Here is a 13,432-nt window from a genome sequence, read left to right on the forward strand (position 1 = left end):
AATAAGAGACTTTTTACTGTTTATACTTTTCTTTCTTTTGAATCTTGAACCATGTGAATCTAATGCCTATTCCAAAATTACTGATGATGACTTGTTAAAAGGTGTAGATAAGTAAGACTTCAATTGGGTAAAATTAAAATCCTTGTGTATATGCTGGAGGAAGGAAAAACTGGAGGGACAAAGTAAGCAAAAACTATCAGTGGTCATTTCTATGGCTATAACTAGGAATAGAAAGAGAGAAATGTTTTTCAGGGACATAGATGGAGCTGGAGGCCATTATCCTTAGCAAACTAACGCAGGAACAGAAAACCAAATGCTGCATGTTCTCACTTATAAGTAGGAGCTAGATAATGAGAACACATGGACACACAGAGGGGAACAACACACACTGGGACCTATCAGAGGGGGGAGGGTGGGAGAGGACGCGGATTAGGACAAACAACTAGTAGATATTAGACTTCATTCCTGGGCAATGAAATAATCTGTACAACAAACCCCCATGATATAAGTTTACCTATGTAACAAAACTGCACATGTACCCCTGAACTTAAAAGTTAAAAAAAAAAAAAAAATCCCATGCAATGAGATACTACTCAGTAATGAGAATAAATAAATTGTTGATGCGTATGCCAACATGAATGAAGTTCCAAATAATTATGTTAAAACAGTAAAAAAAAAAAAACAAAAAAAAAAACTTCAACCTCTTGTGACAATGTAAATTAGTAGAGCCACTGTAGAAGAATAGTATGGAGGTTCATCAAAAAAATAAGAATAAAACTACCATATGATACAGCAATCCACCACTGGGTGTATATCCAACAGAAATAAAAGCAGCATATCAAAGAGATATCTGCAGTCCCATGTTGAATGCAGCACTTTTCCCGACAGCCAAGACATGGAATTAACCTGAATGCCCATTAATGGATGCATGGATAAAGAAAATGTGGTACATATAAACAATGGAATGTTATTTAGCCATAAAATAGAATGAAATGCTGTCATTTGGAACCAGAGAACATCATGTTAAGTGAAATAAGCCAGGCACAGAAGGACAAATACCACATGTTCTCACTTATATGCAAGCGCTTAAAAAAAAATTGAACTCATGGAGACAGAGTAGAATGATGACTACCAGAAGCTGTGAAGGGTAGTGGGGATGGGAGGATAAAAGAGGAGTTGGTTAATGGGTACAAAAAGACAGTTATATAGAAGGAACAAGATCTAGTGCTCTATGGAAACACTATATAGTCACCATACAGTGACTACAGTTAACAATAATTTATTGTATATTTCAAAATAACTAAAAGATTCGAATTGGAATGCTCCTAACACAAATAAATGATAAAAGCTTAAGGTGATGGATACTCCAACTACCATGATTTGATCATTACACATTATACGCTTGTATCAAAATATCACATATACCCCGTAAGTATGTACACCTATTATGCCTCCATAATAATTAAATATAAAAAATTTTAAAGTAAAAAAAGAGAGCAACAGAGACCCGCTCTTTATTACTATAAAGTGTGATTTATGTTAAAACAAGTCTAGTTATTTACTTATTATTGTGAAAGTAAAATATAGAAAGGTGAAAAAAATGACAAGAAAAATGTTAGCATCCCCCAAAATGCATGCTATCATGAAAGCTGGCAGTTAAAACAGTAACAAACAATTATAAGATTCATAGTATCTATAAAGTTAAATTAAATTAATTAGTCAGCTTCTCAAAAAAAGCTTAATGGGTCTTGAACCAAAGATTTCTTCCATAGTTCCTCATGAAGAAGAAAACACACTGCAGTAAATAATATTGGCCAAGAGTGAAAACTTTTATGAAGTCAAAGCCTTTAAGAACAAGCAATTCTAAAAGTAGGCAGTACAATTATATATAAGATATATCTGGCTATTTCATGATGAAAGTTCATGATGATGAACTTTAATAGAGTTATCCAATACACACATTAAGTATAAATATTAGATAGTGAAAAAATAGGGAAAAATTCTTTGATTAAAACTTTTTAGAGCATAGAGAAATTAAGAAAAATCAATAAAACCAGAAAAAAATTTTAAATCACCAACATTGAGAAGCTTTTAGTTAGACTAACCAAGATAAAAGAGAGAAGGCTAAAATCAGGAATGAAATAAAAAAATTACTACCAACCTTACAGAAATAAAAAGGATTATAATGGCAATGCCATGAACAATTATTTGCCAATGAACTAGATAACTTAGATGAGGTAGACAAATTCCTAGTAAAATAAACTAAAAAAACTGATTCAAAAAGAAACTGACAAACTGAATAAACCTGTAACAAGTAAAATGACTGAATTAGTAATTTCGAAACTTTCCACAGAGAAAAATCCAGGCCCAGATGGCATCACTGATGAATTCTACCAAATACTTAAAGAAGAATTAATATCTAGTCTTCACAAACTGCCCCATCAAAACAGAAGAGGAGGGAACACTTCCCAGTCCATTCTGTGAAAGGCCAGTATTATCTTGATACAAAAATCAGACAAAGACATCACAAGGAAAAAAACTAAAGACCAAAATCTCTTATAAATACACATATAGAAATCCTCAAAAAAAAAAAAAAATTAGCAAACCAAATCTAGCAACATATCAAAAGGATTATACATTGTGGCCAAGTGGGACTTATTCCAGAGATGCAATGTTGGTTTAACACCTGAAAATCAACTAATATACTACACCATTTCGATAAAGAACAAAAACTACATTATGATATCAATAGAAGCAGAAAAATCATTTGACAAAATCCAATACCCTTTCATAACAAAACACTCAACACCCTATAAATAAAAAATTCTTCAGCTGATGAAAGGCATCTACAAAAACCCCACAGCTAACATCTAGTTAATGGTGAAAAACTGGATGGTCTCCCACTAAGATCCAGGAAAAGACAACAATGTCCTTCTCATCATTCTATTCAACATTCTATTGGAGATTTTAGAGAAAGCAATTAGGCAAGAAAAAGAAATAAAAGGTATCTAGATTTTTAAAAAAGAAGTAAAACTATCTCTATTTGCAAATGACATTATTTTACATATAGAAAATCCTAAGGAATTCACTAAGAAACTATTGAAGCTAATAAATTAGTTCACCAAGTTTTCAGAGTACAAATCAACATACAAAAACCACCTGTATTTCTATACACAGCTAAGTAATATGGAAACAACCTATGTGTCTGTCAACAGTCAAGTGGATAAACAAAATGTAATATATATAAACAATGGAATATTATTCAGTCATAGAAAGGTGATCCTGTCACTTGCCACAACACAGGTGGACATGGAGGCCATTATGCTAAGTGAAATAAGCAGACACAGAAAGAAAATTATTGCATGATCTCATTTACATGTGGAATCTAAAAATAGGGGGTGTCACCAAAAACAAATGCAACAAAAACAAAACTAAGTAAATGGGACTTAAACTTAAAAAGTTTCTGCATAGCAAAAGAAATAATTAACAGAGTAAACACACAACCCACACAATGGGAGAAAAATATTTACAAACTGTACATCCAACAAAGGATCCAGAATCTACAAGAAACTCAAGAAAATCAGCAAGGAGAAAACAAATAATCCCGTTAAAAAGTGGACAAACTAGGTGAATGGATTGGTTTTTTTGTTTTTGCTTTTGCAACACAGTTTCACTCCTGTCGTCCAGGCTGGAGTGCAATGGCGCAATCTTGGCTCACTGCAACCTCCGCCTCCTGGGTTCATGTCATTCTCCTGCCTCAGTCTAGAGAGTAGCTGGGATTACAGGCGCATGCCACCACGCCCGGCTAATTTTTGTATTTTTAGTAGACACAGAGTTTCACCATATTAGCCAGGCTGGTCTCGATCTCCTGACCTCAGGTGATCCACCCGCCTTGGCTTCCGAAAGTGCTAGGATTACAGACGTGAGCCACCGCGCCGGGCCGAACGGACATTTTTCAAAAGAAGATACACAAATGGCCAACAAACACCAAAAATACTCAACATCACCAATCACAAGGGAAATACCAATTAAAACTATAATGAGATACCACCTTATCACAGTCAGAATAAGCCTTATTAAAAAGTCAGAAAAGGGTGCGGGGCGGCAGCAGCGGCGCGCGCGGAGGCGGGGTCCGGGGGGAGGGCCTTGCGCCTCGTCACAGCGCGGGGGGCTGAGGTGGACATGGAGGCCATTATGCTAAGTGAAATAAGCAGACATGGAAAGAAAATTATTGCATGATCTCATTTATATGTGGAACATAAAAAAAGGGGTGTCACCAAAAGCAAATGCAACAGAAACAAAACTAAGTAAATGGGCCAGCCCCGGAGACCCCCGCCCGCCGCCTCACCACTGGAGGACGAAAGTGCAGGAAGGGTCCGCGGGGCGCGTGGCAGGGGGGAGGGCCGAGTCAAAAGTCTATTTAAAAAGCGGATAGAGGATGCCTCGGGGGGATAAAAACATGATCCCTGGGGCGTTTGGGGACACTGGCTGCAGTTTCATCACAGTGGATCTGGACGCAAAGAGAATTTCAAGAGCTTGTTGGTCAGGTCAAGAATAAACCTATGCGTGATGTCGTCCTGATCCTGGGTTTATAATCGTCGTCCTTTTTAAACTGCAAAGAAGCGTTTGCAGGCTTTATCTCATGGGCACCGCTTGCCAACCCTTTTTTTAATTTCTATTTTTTATTTTTTATTTTTTTGAGACGGAGTCTCGCTCTGTCACCCAGGCAGGAGAACAGTGGCGCGCGCGATCTCGGCTCACTATAAGCTCCACCTCCCGGCTTCAAGCGATTCTCCGGCCTCAGCCTCACGAGTAGCTGGGACTACAGGCTCACATCACCACGCCGGCTAATTTTTGTATTATTAGTAGAGACGGGGTTTCACTGTGTTGGCCAGGCTGGTCTCAAACTCCTGACCTCGCGCTCCGCCCGCCTCGGCCTCCCAAAGTGCTGTGATTACAGGCGTGAGCCACCGCGCCCGGCCGCCAACCTTTTGAGAACATGAAGCTGGCAGAAAAATAAAGCGTCGTCCCTCTGCGCGTCCCTCTCCATCTGCTAGAATATTTCTCAGGAACGCTCCTCCAGGGATTGCTCCCCAGTCCTAATGGGAGGCCTTTGGCCCACTAGGGAGCTTTAGGTTCCCCGGGTGCTTCTCGGAGGCTGATGAGGGCATGGAGAACGTGTTGGTGAGCGCCCCGGTGCAGATGCTCATCAGCACGCTGCAGCGCAACGGGGCTGCTCGGAGCACCAGCAATGAGCGCGCTGCACAGAGAGGCCACAGGGCAGACGCCAAGCCAGCTGCCAAGCCCACCGTGCACAAGGAGTAGCCCGTATTGCCTGCCTGTGGTCTTGTTGCTGACTTTGACCCCATGGGGGAGGAGGAAACTGCAGACTTTGGCCCGTTGGTGCTGGGTTAAGACAGTGACGATTCCGTGGACCGGAACATTGGGGAAGCCATCCAGGAGTACCTGAAGGCAAAGAGTGGAGCCACACAGGCAGGGGCTGGCAGGGGCGAATCAGGTGCAGCCCAGCCTTCCAGGGCCACAGGCAGTGGCAGTAGATGTAAGCCAGAACCATCTCACGGCAGTGCCCCGACTTCCGTATGTCCCCCTAAAACTTGTGCCTGGCTCAGGTGGTGGCCCTGGCAGCCAGGTGAGATCCAGTGAGGACTAGGGTTCCGCCTCCCTGGGCAGCGCGAGCAGCAACCACTCCTTTGAGCAGAGCATTAAGGCGGAAATAGAATAGTTTCTGAATGAGAAGAGACAGCATGCGAACCAAAAATGTGATGGGTCAATAGATAAAAAACCAGACCCAAATGAAAATTCGACCAAGTCACTCTTGAAATCCCACCAAGAGTCAGCCGCAAAGGTGGCGCATCGGCAGGGTCTGATAGGCGCCCATAAGGAGTTCGCCTTTTGCAAACCTCCCCGGTTAGCAAAGACGAACGTGCAGCCCAGAAGCCTCAAGTCCAAGGTCACGACCAAGCAGGAGAACAAGGGCAGCCCGAAGCCAGCAGCCCCCTGCCGCCCTTCAGAAGCACCACAGAATAAAAGCGGGGTCAAGAGGAGCGCTGGTGCCCTGAGAAGGGGAAAGCGAGTCATGAGCGCGGCACAGGCGCCCGAAGCGTCCGACTCCAGCAGCAATGACGGCACTAAGGAGGCCATCCAGGTGTACTAGCTGCAGAAAACATGCAAGGGGGCCAACGGGGACCTGCCCCAGAGGGCCCAGCTCCGGGAGGAGAGAGGACGCCTGACCCTTCCGCACTACAGCACAAGCAGCGCCACAAAAAGTGCCTTGCGCGAGACCCACAGAAAAACACCCAGCTAGAGGAAGCCAGTGGCCACCAAGGCCACAGACGCTTGCCCGGGACGCCTGGACGCTGAACATTCCCCACAAGCTCCCGAAGAAAACCAAAGCTCCGCCTCCAGCGAGTCCGGCTTCCAGGAGCGAGTTTGTAGAACGGTCCTCGTGCCAGGCAGACACGTCCGCTGAACTGACGTGTGTGGAAGCAATCTTGGGCATTTCCAAGACTACCCTGCCAGCCCCGTGTAAGGCAGCAACAGGTCCCTGTCTGCAAGCCCACTCTTCTACTCCCCGAACGTGCCTTCCCACTCTGACGGCGACAGTAGCTCCGTGGACAGCGACAGCATCGATCAGGAAATCCAGACGTTTTGACCCTCAAGGCACATTTGGGGAGTTTGCTGACCAGAGGTGAGAGCTGCTCGCAGGCTGCCCAGGGCCCACTTTCACTGCCTGGCTCCAACAGCCAGACCAGTGGCCCTAAGGACCATCTCTCTAAAACACCGGACCTACCTCTGAGCTGCAAAAGGAAACGTAGAGGCGGCGGCCATGCCGAGAGGCCATCCACGCCCAAGAAAACGCGGGAGGTGGTGAAAGATGGTGGCCAGGATGCCGACCACAGCCAGGTGTGAGCCAAGCCCGGCCATGAGAGGCGGGAGCTGCCCTTCCAGGGCAAAGCCAACGAGGTCCCGGGAGGGGAGGGCGCAGCCAGGGGGCCCAGCGACACTCGCATGACGCGGGGCCAGGGTAAGACAGACGAAGCGAGGCGCCTGGACGACAAGGAGAGCTCCTTAGACAAGAGCAGCTCCCTGGACAGTGACGAGGACCTGGACACGGCCATCAGGGACTTAAGGTCCAAGTGAAAGCTCAAGAAGCGGTGCAAGGAGTCCAGGGCTGCGTGCAGGAAGAAGGTCAGGTTCAGCACTGCCCAGACGCACTTCCTGGAGCAGCTGGGCGGGCTCTGGAGAGACTGGAAAGACCGAAGCCCGCCAGTGCTTAATAGCTGACTCTCCAAGTCCACGAGAGACAGCGGCCAGGGCCCAGGGAAGAAACCTCCCAGTGTCTGTGGCAGTATGGCAGAGAGGAAGAAGCAGGAGGCGCGGAGCCAGGACACGGCCCAGCCTTCCAAGTGAGGGGACCCGCCTCTGCCTCCACCTCTGAAGGGAATCCATTCCCCAGGGAAAGCCAGGGGCCAGCTCCCAGCCCCAGCTCGCTGTCTGACGACAGCAGTTCAGTGGACAGTGACGATAGCATCGAACTGTAGATTAGTAAGTTTTTGGCGGTAAAGGCCAAGGAGTCAGTGAGCAGTTCAGAAGTTCAGGCAGAGGGCCCTCCTGCTCTCGGGACTGGGGGCTCATTCAGGCCAGAGTTGCTGGGCAGGAAGGAGCCGGCCCCACCGCCTGGCGTGTGCACGCTGAGCCAGAGGGCCAGGGGGGTCCTACAGCCAGCAGAAGGGCCGTGAGGTGCAGAGAGCGCTGGAGCACGGGGCGCAGCCGGCCTGTTCAGCCAGGGCGGGCGGGGGCTCCCCGCTGCTCCGGCCCAAGGGGATCCGGCACCACCGAGGAGCATCAGTGGCAGTGTCTCCGCCAAGGGACTCTCAGAGAGCAGGAGAAATGTTTACATTCAGAAAGACCAGAGCTCACAAGGGGCCGAGAATGCTGCCAAAAATGCATTTGGTCAGCTGCCCAGCAGTGCCACAGCGGGCACCGAGGCAAGAGGTGCTGGGGGGACCTTTCACTTGGGCTGCGCCGGGGCTTCCTCACCCCCAGCCAGGAAGCTGAGAGGGACTCTGGAGCACAGGCCGACGACACCCTGCCCTGGAGCGACTTCACCCTCGGGAGCCTGTGGGCTGCGCTCCGAAGGTAGAGATGCGGAGTGGAGGCGGGGCGTCGGGAGCGGGAAAACCAAGGCTTCCCAGGGCCCCGCCCGGGGCCTGCCCACCCTACCTCTTGGGGGCTTCTCCCCGCGCTGTCCACCCAGCTCTTCCATTTTGGAAAGGGTGTCCCCCGGGGGGGCAGGCAGGCCGGCCTCTTCAGCCCCCACATGAGGCTGCCTCTGCAGGGCGCGTCCTTCTCGGCCTTCAGGGAGGCCCAGGCCGAGCCCAGCCCTGTCTTTGGAAGCCCACACTTGCTGGCGAAGAAGGACGGCGGGCCCTGGCCAAGCCGGAAGGCACAGACAGGGCTGAGTTTGCCCGACAGGAGGAACTCGGGCTCAGAGGAAAGCATTTTAGACCTGAGGTATTGACGAAGGGTCATCGATAGGGACGACCAGGACACCTTGGACGGGGACGCCTTGGGCAGTAACTTCAGCGACACCTTGCGCACGGAGGACAGTGGCAGCAGCTCAGCAGTGAAGGTCTAAGCCCTCGAGTTGTGGGTTCGCATCCCGGTTTCCGTGCATTTGTGGAAAGGGGCATATCTGTGCGTGTATCCGTGTGTATGTGTGATGGTTCTGTGGTTGCAGGGAGGGGAAACAGGAGTCCGTTATACATAGCCCTGTATAGACGTACACCAACATGAAACAATGCTTTTATTTAACAGATGTGTCCTGGTAAATATGATTTTTGTAGCTGTCTGTAAATTGTTTAAAGTGAGGTAAAAAAATATTTTTAGAAAATACCGTTGTTCAGTTTTGTAGGGTGTTTCTAACTGCAGTTTCCTGTGTTCTGCATACAAGCCTTAGATTAGAAAACATTTGGTTCTTATCATCGCAGCCAAGTTCACAGACTCTGATGTTTTTTGGTTGTTTGCTGGTGACAATGTCCGTCGGTGGCAGCAGTGGTAGCCTGAGGAAGGCCAAGCTACCCTCCCCGGGAATCTCAGATGCCCCAAGGTGTTTGTCGGGAAGCTCGCGGGACAGCACTTTTTATACAGAGAACATCCCTGCCCCCTTGCCGCCCCCTAGTCCTTGGAGGCCAGAGCACATTTGAAAACTGCAGTCACAGCCGTCCGCTGAAAAACGATTTGAAGCACAATGGCCAGCAAGCACCTGAGGGCTCCCTCTTGCATGTGAAATCCCTGCGGATGTCAGTAGCAGCTGCTCTGCAGCTCAGCCCTGGGCCTGGGTGGATTCATGTCCAATCTTTTTCAATCACTAGATGATTCTAACATCTAAATAAACCCCTTTTTATATGGAAAATAAGGTAAAAAAACAATTGATGTTGGCGAGGATGCAGTGAAAAGGGAATGCTTATACACTGTTGGTAGAAATGTAAATTAGCACAACCTCTATGGAAAATAGTATGAGGATTTCTCAAAGAACCAGAAGCAGCAACCGTTCGACCCAGCAATCCCACTACTGGGTATCTACCCAAAATAAAAGAAGTCATAATATCAAAAAGAGACCTCCACTTGTTTACTGCAGCATAATTCACAACTGCAAAAGTATAGAATCAACCTAAGTTCCCATCAACTGATTAGTGGATAAAGAAAGTGTGGTATATATCTCAACAAACTAGGCATTGAAGGAACATACTTCAAAATAAGAAGAGCCATCTATGACAAATCCACAGCCAACATCATATTTAAGAGGCAAAAGTTGAAAGCATTCCCCTTGAAAGGCAAAACAAAACAAGGATGCTCTCTCTCACCACTCCTATTCAACATAGTATTGGAAGTCCTAGCCATAGCAATCAGACAAGAGAAGGAAATAAAGAGCATCCAAATAGGAAAAAAAGGAAGTCAAACTATTCCTGTTTGCAGATGATGATTCTATACCTAGAAAAATCCCATAGTCTCTGCCAAGTTCCCTCAGCTGATAAGCAAAGTTTCAGGATATAAAATCAATGTACAAAAATCACTAGCATTCCTATGTACCAACAACACCCAAGCTGAGAGCCAAATCAAGAATGCAACCCATTCACAATAGCCACAATAAAGAATAAAATATCTAGGAATACAGCTAACTAGGGAGGTGAAAGCTCTCTACAAGAAACACTGCTCAAATAAATCAGAGATGACACGAACAAATAGAAAAACATTCCATGCTCATGGATAAGAAGAATTGATATCACTAAAATGGCCACACTGCCCAAAGCAATTTACGATTCAATGCTGTTCCTATCAGACTACCAATGATATTCTTCACAGAATTAGGAAAAAGAAAAAAAAAAAACTATTTTAAAATTCATATGGAACCAAAAAAGAGCCTGAATGGCCAAGGCAATCCTACACAAAAAGAACAAAGTAGAGGCATCACATTACCCAATTTCATCCTTTTAAAAGATGTAGTTCAAAGGATACGAACTAGCAAATACATAGGACGAACAAGTCCAGAGATCTAATGTACAACATGAGGACTATAATAAAGGTATTGTATTAGAGATTTTTGTTAAATACATAGATTTTAGCTGCTTTTTTTTTTTTTTTTTTTTTTTTTTTTTGCCCAGGCTGGAGTGCAGTGGCGTGACTTCAGCTCACTGCAACCTCCGCCTCCCGGGTTCAGGTGATTCTCCTGCCTCAGCCTCCACAGTAGCTGGGACTACAGGCGCCACCACCATACCCAGCTAATTTTTTGTATTTTTAGTAGAGACAGGATTTCACGATGTTGGTCAGGCTGGTCTCAAACTCCTGACCTCAAGTGATCCACCCACCTCGGCCTCCCAAAATGCTGAGATTACAGGCATGAGCCTCCACGCTTGACTGATTTTAGCTGCTCTTATCCAAAAAAATTAGATTTTATTTCTATCCAGCTGCAATGAATAAGCCAAAAAGGAAAGAAAACAATTCATTTATAATAGTATCACCAAGAATAAATATTTAGAAATAATTTTTAACTATAAGATTTATACTCTGAAAATTAAAAACACTGTTGAAAGAAATTAAAGAAGATTTAAATGAAAAGACATTCCATATGCGCATATCTGAAGACTTTGTGTTGTTAAGACGGCAATATTCCCCAAATTGATCTACAGATCCAACATAATCCCTATCAAAATCCCAGCTGCCTTTTTTTAAAACAGAAATTGACACCTTGATCCTAAAAATTCACATGGAAATTCAAGCACTAAGAGTAACCAAAGTAATCTTGAAAGAGAAAATCAAAGTTGGAGAACTCACACTTCCATATTTCAAAACATACTACAAAGCTATAATAATCAAAATAGCATGGTACTATCATAAGAATAAACATACAGAGCAATGGAATAGAACTGAGACTCCAGAAATAAACCCTGGCTTTTATAGTCAACTGATTTTCAATAAGGGCACCAAAACAATTCAGTGAAGAAGGAACAGTCTTTTCCATAAGTGATGCAGGGACAACTGGATATCCACATTCAATAGACTGGAGTTAGACCTCTTCCTCACATCATACACAAAAATTAACTCAAAAAAACAAAAAACAAAAAAAACCCAAGACTTACAAGTAAGACCTAAAAATCATATGACTCTTAGAAGAAAGCACAGAGCAAGTCATCATGACCTTGTGTTAGTCACGGCCTTCTTAGATACATGAAAAGCCCAAGCAACCAAAAAACAAACAAACAAAAAAGTAGAAAACTGGACTTCATCAAAATTAAAATCCTACGCTGCAAATGACATCATCAAGAAAGTGAAAAGGCAACTCACAGAATGGGGGGAAGTCTGAAAATAATATATCTTATAAGAGACATACATAAAGAAGAAGCTTTAACTGCATCTTAAAAACAGAATTTAGGCTAAAGGAAAAAAGAAGGGTATTCCAAAAAAAAAAGGGGAGACAGCATGAATATGAATACTAAGGGAGGAGAACACAGGCATTTGGGGCCATCAATGGAAATAAAAAATAAGACTGGAAGGAAGGTTAAAGCACAGACTATGGAGAACTACAAATACTGAGACAGTTTGGACTTTACTTCTTCATAATGGTGGTGGGAGCATGGGAGGGTGTTACAATGGAGGCTATTGAGAGTGGGTTGTAACAATGAAAAATAAATTTTAAAGCAAAAGGGGCAAACTGTAAACCAGTCTTTTCTAAAACTCAGGCACAGGATGGATTAGATGGAGAAAACAAGAGACTAGTCAGAAACAGGCACTAAAACATGCATAAAAAATGCCCAAGTCAATGACATAAGCTTCCACCTTCTGAAATTAAAAAAATAAAAAGGAAACTAAAACCAAAGCAAACAGTAAAAACCAAGCACTGCTGGTAAGAGAAAGGAAGGGACAGATGTGACAGGCAATGCAAAAAGATAACTTGAGACTGAATGGATAGGTTTAAAATAGGAGTCTGGTATAGTTTTAATTAGTCCTATGGATAGACAATATCAAGGCAAATCTGTAAAGGAAGCAAATGGTAATGTAAAATTCCACTTCTTCCTAGAATGCAGAAAGCTGCAGAGTATTGCTCCCACCCTCACAACAAGAACAAGCCAGATAAGGAATAAAAACATAACCTTTCTTAAAATCAACATATCCTTTCCTTATATTTCAGATTAGTTTCCCCTAAAAAAAGGAACCTCCAATGAGAGAAAAGATATAAATAATGGCTCATCTGTGGCACAACATGAAAGGAAGAGACACAAGGAACCCTAACAAAAGTAAAAAGTATTCAGCTAAAAATTTTTAATGAATGCTGATTACAAAACAACAAAAATCCATTTAAATATAAAAAATAAACAGGTTAAAATCAAAATGAAGGTAGAAGATATATAATGTAAACAGTGATCACAAGAAAAGTGGAATGGATATGTGGACACTGCAGAACAAAAATTACAAATTTGGATAAAAAAGCACACTGCATAATGATAAAGGTACCAATTTACCTAGAAGGCATAAAAATTCTAAACTTGTATGCACCCAAGAATAAAGCTTTAAAATACACTAATAAAGGCCAGGTGTGGTGGCTCACGCCTGTAATGCCAGCACTTTGGGAGGCTGAGGAGGGCAGATCACGAGGTCAGGAGTTCAAGAGCAGCCTGACCAACACAGTGAAACCCCGTCTCTACTAAAAATACAAAAATTAGCCGGGTATGGTGGCACCCGCCTATAATCCCAGGTACTCGGGAGGCTGAGGCAGGAGAATCGCTTGAACCCAGAAGGCGGAGGTTGCAGTGAGCCGAGATCGTGCCACGCACTCCAGCCTGGGTGACAGAGCAAGACTCTGTCTCAAAATAAAATAAAATAAAATAAAATAAAATAAAATAAAATAAAATAA

General features: G+C 44.2%; 1 protein-coding gene and 1 pseudogene across 1 annotated transcript in view; one reads left to right on the forward strand and one right to left on the reverse strand.

The window, feature by feature from the left end:
• The window catches only part of RB1 (RB transcriptional corepressor 1), a 174,359-nt gene that overhangs the window by 152,842 nt on the left and 8,085 nt on the right, over positions 1-13,432 (reverse strand). The gene's annotated exons all lie outside the window — the stretch shown is intronic.
• On the forward strand, positions 4,570-8,659 carry LOC111523033 (annotated as a pseudogene).

The sequence above is a fragment of the Piliocolobus tephrosceles genome, chromosome X, assembly GCF_002776525.5.
Source record: "Piliocolobus tephrosceles isolate RC106 chromosome X, ASM277652v3, whole genome shotgun sequence".
NCBI lineage: Eukaryota > Metazoa > Chordata > Mammalia > Primates > Cercopithecidae > Piliocolobus > Piliocolobus tephrosceles.